The 10393-nt window shown below is 35.4% G+C and overlaps 1 long non-coding RNA gene across 1 annotated transcript; it reads right to left on the reverse strand.

The window, feature by feature from the left end:
- Positions 1 to 7922: 7922 nt before the first annotated feature.
- LOC116172627 lies at positions 7923 to 9080 on the reverse strand. Its single transcript, XR_004145717.1, has 3 exons — positions 8677 to 9080; positions 8458 to 8629; positions 7923 to 8040 (listed from the first exon to the last, which is right to left on the reverse strand). It is a non-coding gene; the product is annotated as an uncharacterized LOC116172627 (long non-coding RNA).
- Positions 9081 to 10393: the final 1313 nt, after the last annotated feature.

Consider the following 10393-nt stretch of genomic DNA (forward strand, 5'->3'; position numbering starts at 1 on the left):
CTCCTGAGTTCAAAGATGTTATGTAATATTCTTGAGTATAAAAAATTAAGGCCATTAAGGGTAATATGTAGTTCAACGCACAATATTTTAAAAGTCAAACTCCCCTCTCCTCACTGCAGACAGGTCAGCTCGTAAATAGTTCATTTAGTTCGAAAGAAAACGTTGAATGTTGTTTCTAAAATTTGGGAATTGGGAATGGGAGGGAAGGCTCCGTAACATCTTTGGACTGGACGGTCGATATAATTCAGGTGCGGATTTAAAGGGGTGCGCAGGGGGCGCACGCCCCTTCCTAGCATTCCTAGACAATTGTCATTTTTAATAACTGTCCTAAAAATCGTATTAGTGAAAAAAGATTATAAAATTTAAACTTAAATAGGTATTCTAACACCAGGTCTAACACCGAATGCTCTTCAGGGCGTCCCAGATGATAACATTTTAATTAACCATTTAACGTTAATAATAAATGAGTATGGATAACCCGTCGTTAGCAGAACTTCTGGATGAAGTGTATACACTGTGTCCCAGATAAGGATGTCTCATGGGGATTTCGAAAACCATAGAAGAGATGGAGATGGTCAATAAATTTGCCGATTTAGTTTTAATTTTTTTCTGATGGGATTTTAACAGATACAAAAAAAACGTTTTTCTCCAACCACCTGAATAAGACGCTATTTTGTGACAGTGTTCGGTACGTAAAATTGACGTTTTGCGGATTAATCGTTTTCACCATGGCAACTGGGACTTTTGGAAAACCATTAAAAAATTAGAAGATACGTATGTGTGAAAATGAAGATGGTTTTGAAAAAGTTTGCAATTAATTTTAATTAAACCCGATTAGTTTTAATTTTATCTGATAGATGGGATTTTAACGTGAAACCGTTACAAATAACTATTTCTCATTGCCACTTATTATTTTACAAGACACCGTTGAGACGTTTCGTTTCGGAGAAATCATTATCAGCTTTATTTTTTTGTATGACCCGTAAAAACTATATTGAATAGCATTTTTTATTAAGAATAAAACGATGTACGGCACACAAAAGTCGAAAACTGTTGGTTTCAACAAGATGGTGTACTCGCACACAATGCCCTAATCGTGCAAGAATACTTATTGGACAAATTTCGTAGAAAGTAGAATAAATCAATTTGTACATACAAAAAAAAGCTGGAATTTGTCATTTAGACATTTTCTGGCTTGTTCTTTTCTTATTTTATTATAATAATTTGTTGTACTATGCCAAAAATGTTCTATGTTTTCACACAGAAAATGACGTTAACACAACATACCTTTCTGAATCGAAGATAACAAGGAAGAAATGAAGTTAGGTAAGCAAATAGAAAGTTGACATCGATTAATTGGTACTCGATAGCAAATATAACGTGAATTTTAGTTACCTGAATTTAAAAGAGACACACCCAGGTGTTACATGACCGCATCTAAAAAAATTGGGTGATAGAGGGGTTCAGGACAAGCACTTTTTCCAAATAAACCGAGGGCCCAACGTGTTTCCAAAGAAGTGGGAAATTAGGATTTCTTCTTTAATTTTTTTCTCAGTAACCATAAGAGTTACAAAGTGTGGTACGTCTTTGAATAGGTTTTCGGGTATGCCCTATCCGATTTTGGAAATTTTTTTTTCAAAATTTCTACCACGAACGGGCGCACTCCTATCTGAAGGTGTGAAAAAAAGTCTGATTTCGGCGAAATTTGGTACCTGGAGATTTTTGAACATAAAAATGACGACTGGAATTATTTTTTGAAAATTCGAAAAAAAGTTCCATTGCAATTCTTGGCCGGACAACGAAAATGAAGGGAATTCCACGAAATTTGTTGTGTACATCCTTGACGAGTTAAGGAGCAAAATTGTCGAACAGTTTTTTAAAATAACTTTTCAAACAAAAAAAAACTCATTTAAAAATTGGGCTTCGGGTTACAAAGTGTCCCCCGCCTACTAGTGAGTGATCTAATTTCGCATGTAATTAATTGAAAATGTTGCAAATACAAAAAAAACGATATTATGGTTAAATGATCACAAAAAATTCGATATGTCGATCATGCTATATTCAAGTCCGTAAATTCAATTCCAAAAATTCCGTGGCTGATGGGAAAATGCTTTTTAAGCAGAGTTACATTACAATCAATAAGCTATATTGCAAGTAATATCGACTTAAATCGTTATTTTTTTTGTTATTTGCGACATTTTCAATTAACTACATGCGAAATTAGATCACTCACTGGGGGACACTTTGTAACCCAAAAGCCCAATCTTCAAATGAGTATAACTTTTGTTTGAAAAGTTATTTAAAAAAACTGTTCGACAATTTTGTTCCTTAACTTATCAAGTATGTACAGAACAAATTTCGTGGAATTCTCTCCATTTTCGTTGTCCGGCAAAGAATTGCAGTGGAACTTTTTTTCGAATTTTCAAAAACTAATTCCAGATTCGTCATTTTCATGTTCAAAAACCCCCAGATACCAAATTTCGTCGAAATCAGAATATTTTTCGCACCCTCAAGTAAGAGTGCGCCCGTTCGTGGTAGGAATTTTGAAAAATGTTTTTCAAAATCGGATAGGGCATACCCGAAAACCTATTCAAAGACGTGCCACCCATCTCTTATGGTTGCTGAGAAAAAGATTAAAGAAGAAATCCAAATTTTACCACTGCTTTGGGGGTTGCTCCTAAACGAAACACGTTGGACCCTCGGTTTATTTCGAAAAAGAGCTTTTCCTGATCCCCGCTATCACCCAATTTTTTTTACATGCGTTCATGTAACACCCTGTATAATGCAAGATTTCGTTAAATTAACTTGAGTTAAAGAAAATGAATTGATGTAAAATGTAGCCATGATAATCATTTCCCAAAAATTGTGACCGGAAGTCACGAATATCTAGCTGATCTGGATCCTAGATTGTATAAAACATTCGGCATCCAATTTACGGACTTGTATTATGCCCAGTCGCTCAATTAACCGGAGCTCTCAAATGTTGCAGTTAGCGATACGATTGCAAACCAGATATGCACAGCATCAGAACAGCAGCTAAAGAACGCACAAATTAGAAAAGAAATAAACTAAACAAATATAGAAAACGAGCTCCTGGGTATGGCTATAGCATGTGCAAAACCAAATTTTAAACCTGATGTTAGTTTTGCTTTTTTTTAAAGTGTATATGTATGAAATTTAATTTAATTGCTTCCATAAATAAGAAAGTTAGCACTGCACATCCTACATAAAACCAAATTTAGAAAATGGCGCTACATTTGCTTTTATTCCAAGTGGTGTATCAAATTTCATTTTAATGCCTCCATAAATAAGAAAGTTGGCACTGCGCATGCGCAAAACGAAATTTTGAAACTGGCGTTAAATTTGCTTTTATTCCAAGTGTTCCAAGTTCATTTAAATACCTTCATAAATAAAAAAGTTTTCAATTCGGTTTATAAATGGTCGAGATGCGAAAAGGGCACTGTGAATGTTGATCGATTAGGCTCAATTACTGGAATTGCATTTTATATGGCTAAAGCTATACGCATATTGAATTTCATGCAATTCGGTTCATAACTCACGGAGATGTCAATAGGGCCTTCCTTATTTTTTGGGCTACATTCCCAATTCACGAACTCCGATCTAAAAATTTGATAAAGAATCCATTAACTAAATTTTATTGTAATCGGTCCATTCGTTATCGAGATATCGTGCTAACGGACAGACACCGCAAAATTACAAACTCGCTAGAAGCTCGTTAATAATTCGCTAATAAAGCGCGATCTAACTTTTTTAGATGACGTAGGGCCAATCTAAATGTTCGTAACGTGCTCAATTGACCTCTATTTATATCCCACAAACGTATAAATGTATCAGAAAAGATTGTACATTTAATCCAACTCTTGAAATGTAGTACAACTCTGTACAAATCAAATCCGAAAGATTTTCGATATATTCAGGCGTATGAGAAAACCAAAACACGGAAGTCCTCGCACTGAATATGAATACTCGGAACAGAATGCACTTTTGCTTTTCATCGATGCAACCAATGTAAAGTTAAATCTATGCGAACTATACAGGCTGTTTCACGGAAACTGTTACCTAAAAGTTTTCAGGTTCTCATTCATCCATTTTAATCTGAAAATTTGCATACAAACATAGTTTTTCATTATCTATCGAAAGAAAATATTTTCAGGATCGCTTCACTTCCAGTTTTACCGGATGTGAATAGCAACTTTCTTATTTTCAATTGAACACCCTGTATTATTTATTGCATTTTCGAAATCCACATGAAAATCTACGTTTGATATATTTCCCTATACCCAGCATCAAAGATTTTCGAGATATTCAAGATGTTTCAAAATTGTTCACGTTTGACTGCTTTTCTTTAGGCCCTGTACCTTTGACACCGTTGACTTGAATTTCAAAATATCTTCCCAAGTCTACAATACTGACTTGATGCTACTTGAGAACGGTTTAAATTTTGATCGACCTTCTACAGAGTGTTTTAAAACTAATGGTCAAATTTGAAGCACTGTAAATAGTTACCGCTCCGGGCGATATTTTTTCCACACTTCAAATCGTCTTAATGTAGCGTGATGTTAGGTTCTAGAAAGGCACAAATATGGCAAGGTAAAAAAAGATCTAAGATCAATATTTCGAAACTTTGGTAGAGACCACGCGCAGAGGAGCGGCATACTTGGAGACGAAAACAGCTATTGCGCTAGCATTTTTTTACAAATATTGTCCTTTAGTCCGAGAAACGAGACGAATATCTTAATTGCCTCTTATTGTAAACATGAAAGCAATGTTATTTTGCAAAAAATACATTGTTGTTATGGTTGATATTATCGTTAAGTAAACACCACGATAGCTACCTGTATTTGCTGTATTTCCTAAAACTTCGTGTTGGCGTAGTGTAAATCTTTCGAAAATTATTTCATAAGACTCAATTCGGTATAAAAGCGTAGAATATACGCACGACTTGTAGATTCGAAAAGATGAAGTTCCTTCTTTACGTTCTTGTGGTAGTATTGCTGACTCAAGCAGTGTACTGCGAGAGTTCATGCCGTTGCGTCAAGTCACTATTCCACTGTGACGGCAAAGACGAACATATGAGCGAGTAAGTTATAGGGCTTTTTTACTTACTAATAACACGGTAGAATTATGTCTTCCAAAATAAAACACACTTTATAATTTGCTATGATATTAATAATTAATAAATACTAACGGCCCTATAAAATTAAACAAAACAGAGATTAACTTACCATCTATTGTCTATTATTGCCATTATCTATACAGAATCGGGCAGTATTACAATTTTTGTTATTGTCACAAATTGGTGTGCTGATTAAGGTTTTAAAATTCGAACCCGATGAGAAATAATAAAAACAAATATACTCAAAATCGACAAATTAAATACCTCCGTTGACATTTTAATAGGCCATACTCATGAAATTCAAGCTATTCCATTTTCTGGCATGCGATTATGCGAATAGCAACTCCTTTTATTAAATGGCGCCCATATTTTGGATGTTAACCGTACTATAGATCGTCTCACGTAAAAAAGGAATCGGGAGAAAGTAGTGTAACCTCCCACTAAGTTTATTGTTCATCTCAATGTCGCTGTGCTTTGAATAAAGATAGGTATAGAACTGGTAATTATTCGGGCCGTTGGAACCACCCTCTAGACTCCCAATGAATGAGCGAAGTGTTTATAACCGCATAGATGTTTATAATTATATACAGTTGACCATTCAAATTATAAACATCTATGCGGTTATAAACACTTCGCTCATTCATTGGGAGTCTAGAGGGTGGTTCCAACGGCCCGAATAATTACCAGTTTTATACCTATCTTTATTCAAAGCACAGCGACATTGAGATGAACAATAAACTTAGTGGGAGGTTACACTACTTTCTCCCGATTCCTTTTTTACGTGAGACGATCTTCTAGGAGAAAAATTTAATATTGCATCCATTTAATAAAAGTACCTAGGTAGTTGATATTCGTACATGTCAGTGGCAGCCACCTTAAATTTTATTTTGATATTATTTTTGATTTTGCCCTATCGAAATATGAAACGTCACAGTTTATGGGATGACATGGATATTTGTTTTTTTTTCATATCTTAAACAAGAGTTAAAGATGCAGTTATTGCCCATTTAAGCTATTCTCGATCATCAGTAATATTAAAGTTACCCTTGCTCGATTTAGGATACCGTTTATAGCATTTATAGATACAGTTTAACTAATAATGATTACTTTCAGGAAGCTATGTACCATTGATGGAATACTGGCATTTATGTGCTGCAAAAAAACATATTTATAAGATAGTAAAATAATGCTGTTTATATGCTTAACACATTGTAATCCAATTGAATAAAGGATACACTATCGAACTTTAGTCAGTCAAGCTCCTATACAAACTGTATGCGTGGTTTTGAATATACAGCAAAACCAGAACCTACAGAAATTAGAGCTGTTTTTTCTTGTCTCAATCTCAGTCTCAGTATAACATCCCGTGTGAATATATTTGTTTCCATGGTCAGATAAGCAAACAAGGGTTTAACGTAAGTCTTTAGCGCAAACGTATCGCATGGCACAAAAACACATAGTGCACATAATGAAACTTATCAAAGACAAGCAGTTAGTTAAGATCCCCAGATACTTTTATAGTTTTTAATTTTTGTCCGTCCGTCTGCCCGTCCATGTGCCCTGTATCTCTTTTTAAAGGGCCCGATTGTATTGAGGTTTGGTGTACGCGTACTTTGGACATTGAAGTAGACGCATTTGATTTTCAGGAAGCTGGTTCAAGAGAATCAAAAGTTAGAGGACATGGGGTGAATCTGGAACAGGAAAAACTGTGACCTCAATATAATAGAAATCAACATATTTCATTCCCTAGGTCAGAGCCCGGACTTTCGCTAGATTATTCGATATGACTCTAAGATGTGTAACAATTCTATATAACTCTTCTATGTGATCTAGTTCATAAGGTTTAAAGCAAAAATGTACCCACAATTATTCTTTAACACATGAATTTGGAGTTCAAACGCAGTAAAAGCATTTTCTTGATGCCGAAAGAGTACCTACATCATAATGCAGATTTGATAACCGCGCATGTTTGTTTCAAGGATGCTTTAAATTCTTTTTCTGAGGCCACTTGGATTTTCACCAACACAGGTCACAATAATTGTTATTCTTGCACCGAGATCGTTGAGAAAAAGACCAAGATCATTATCTCAAGGTCCAAGACATGAATTTGATGCATTTTTGTTGACCATGTGTATTATATATGCAATATCATTATTCTTTCACCAAAATCGGGCGAAAAAATTCCCAAGACGAATTTGATGTATCTTTATCGACCATTTCGGATCAAGACCTATAACCAATGTTATTCTCGCCATGCCCAGGAGATGAATTGATGTATTTTTGCCAACCACGTGTATTTTAATCAAAACATGTCCGTTGTGAAAAAGAGCACAAGCATTATCATTTTGTCACGTAACAAATCATTAGATTTTTGACACAACTAAATTCTCTCAGGTAACTTATTATTACTATTAGGATGGTGTATTTGTGTCCACCCTTCTGTACATACCTACGACATTGCAAATCGCGTTAAAATCGTTTTATCATTCCAAATTTTATATTCTTTATAATCTATCTACAGTGCTATTTATTAAGAAGTAAACATAGGAATTTAGTCTATTGTTTGTCCCTCTTCTGAAGGGCGTCTAATTTTATACAACCAAAATAACTTCCTTAGGGCCGGTATTTCCATCTTCGGATAAAGTACTAGATTCGTACCTGCCAAATAACTTATACCGCCCGATATGTTCCGTTTATCTATCTGCGAGTATTTCCATCAGCGTGCGGTTATACCTATCCCGTAGATAGCTACCTAACCATACCCAATGTTGCCGATTTTAGAAGTCTGTAATAGAAAAAGATAGCGAACGGCAGGGCCATATATTAGAGCAAGATAGCTTACTACCTGACAATTTGAACGAATGCTTTTGTTTTGGAAAGAAATTCAGTGACTTGTAATATACCTACATGGGCGCCGCCAGGAAATTTTGTAGGAGGGGGCAAGCTCACCATTAATATGGACGTGAGTGGAGGGGGTATGCAAACTCAAGGTTACGTGCCAGTAACAAACTTATTGTGTTTCATTTTATTTAAACAAAAACATAACTCTTCTATTATCTGTTCCAAAGAGATCTATGCACTTCTCAAAACTCTTCCTGATTGTCTTTTATAAAATGTCTATGTACGGACATCAAACAAAGACCACTAAGTCTGTTGTTTCCAGTCTTGTTCCGGACCCAGGTTTTTATTCTTCTCAATGTACTGAAAAATACCAATATACAGACGTACGACAAGTGTTACCTTTTATTTTTCCCTTCTCCCAGGGGGGGGGGGCCAAGGCCCCTCCTTGCCCCTATGTAGCGGCGCCCATGTATACCTACTTGTCAAACGTAAATTACAGAATAAGCTTTACTTATGAGTACTCTGAACATGAACCAAAATCGTGATGTAAATGCACCGCGTAGAAAGAAAAGAACTGCTAATTTCAGCACATCTGAAAATCGTGTGTTTGTGTCAAGAAAATCTCGAGGAAAATCTTGATCCATTTGGAATCTAAAATAGGTTACCTATATCCTTGAAAACAGTATGTATTTGCGTACTTCTACTCCCATACATCAATTTCTTTCTTCCTATTTAGTATAGGCACGGTTGGTAATTTCGCAAATTTTTAAATCGTCACCAGTTTACTGGAAATTTGACGCAATATCCTGGGGTTATGTTGATAACTGCAGAAAATCTACCCAATAACTTTATCTAGAACTTATCCTGCCGATAATATTTAAACGAGGTTCGAAATACCCGAAGCGACGCTAACTGTCGGTTTACCTGGAAGATATCTTATACTTGACTTTATCCCGAGATGGAAATACCGGCCCTAAAACAAATAAAAATCTGGCTGTCAGAATAAACAAACACTTGCACTTTCACACAGATTCGCATAAAACTGCAGTGCATCTTGCTGAGCTCGAACACACATGTCGGCTCAGGTGTCGGCTTTATCAGATCAGCATTCAGCATCCCGATATTCTATGCTTGTGGTGCAGAGCTCATAGATCTGATCTGGTGTTTTCAGATTTAGAATTATCAGTACGCATAGAAGTGAGGCACTGGAAAACCAACGATAGCAACATATTACGAACTTCCGCTGTCCGAACTGATTGAAGTCGAACCAATATTTCCAGGAACGCTTCCACCGAGATGGCAGTATGGCTCATACATTCTTGTATCAAAGAGTAATTATAGTTACTCTTTGCTTGTATTATACCGTGTGTGCAGTTTTCGATTGTTGAATATCTATACGTAGTGAGATATTTTTAAGTGAATTAGTTATGATCCTTGCCGGTATGTAGATACGTATTGTCGCTATTGGGTGATAATATATTCGTTCTTACAGAAACACTCAGTTTTATTTAATGAGAGGTATTACATGATGAATTGAAAATTAGGAATCAATTTCTGTAAATAAAGACAGCAAACGCGCTGAAAAAAAGTTGTCAAAGGATTTATCAAACTCTGGCAACCGGATGGCGATCAACAGTTCGGCGGACATTTTTCAGCAGCTCCAAAAATTCTAGAAAGACAGTCAAAAATCAAATAAAAAAGATTGCTTATTTTTGACGAGCTATACTTCAATTTCATTTTATGAGACGAGTCTTACCCTAAAATTTCAGAAGGATTGCTTCACAAATAACGAATGTGGATCTGGGCATGCGCAATAATTTGTTTTAAAATTTTAGAAAAATCCATCTACAAATAAAAACAAGTTAAAAAGTAATCGTAAACGATTTACATAAAGCGCATTTCCACTTGCATTCATTTCCCATTTGTAAGATGCAACTTCTGTTAAAATCGTAAAAATCCGGCCACAAATATGAAAGATAGCGTTGCACATGGGCAATCCATTTTTGACATGCTATTTCAATTTCAGTTTATAAGAAGAATTTCATTTCAATGCTTTTCTAAATAAAAAAGTTGGAACTGCGCATGCGCAAATCTAAATTTTGAAACTAACGTTAGATTTTCCTTTGTTCCAAGTGCTGATGTGCCTATGTATCAAATTTCATTTACCTAAATACTTTTATAAATAAAAAAGTTTGCAATTCGGTTTATAAATGGTCGAGATGCGAAAAGGGCACTGTGAATTGTGAATCGATTCGGTTCAACTTTTGGCATTTCGTATTATATGGCTAGAGCTATCCCATATTGAATTTCCTGCAATTCAGTTCATAACTAACGGAGATGTCAAATCGATCGGACATTTCTAAACAAAGTTATCGTTAACACGAACAGATAGGGACAGACAGACAAAGGAACAGA

The sequence above is a fragment of the Photinus pyralis genome, unplaced genomic scaffold, assembly GCF_008802855.1.
Source record: "Photinus pyralis isolate 1611_PpyrPB1 unplaced genomic scaffold, Ppyr1.3 Ppyr1.4_LG5, whole genome shotgun sequence".
Lineage (NCBI taxonomy): Eukaryota > Metazoa > Arthropoda > Insecta > Coleoptera > Lampyridae > Photinus > Photinus pyralis.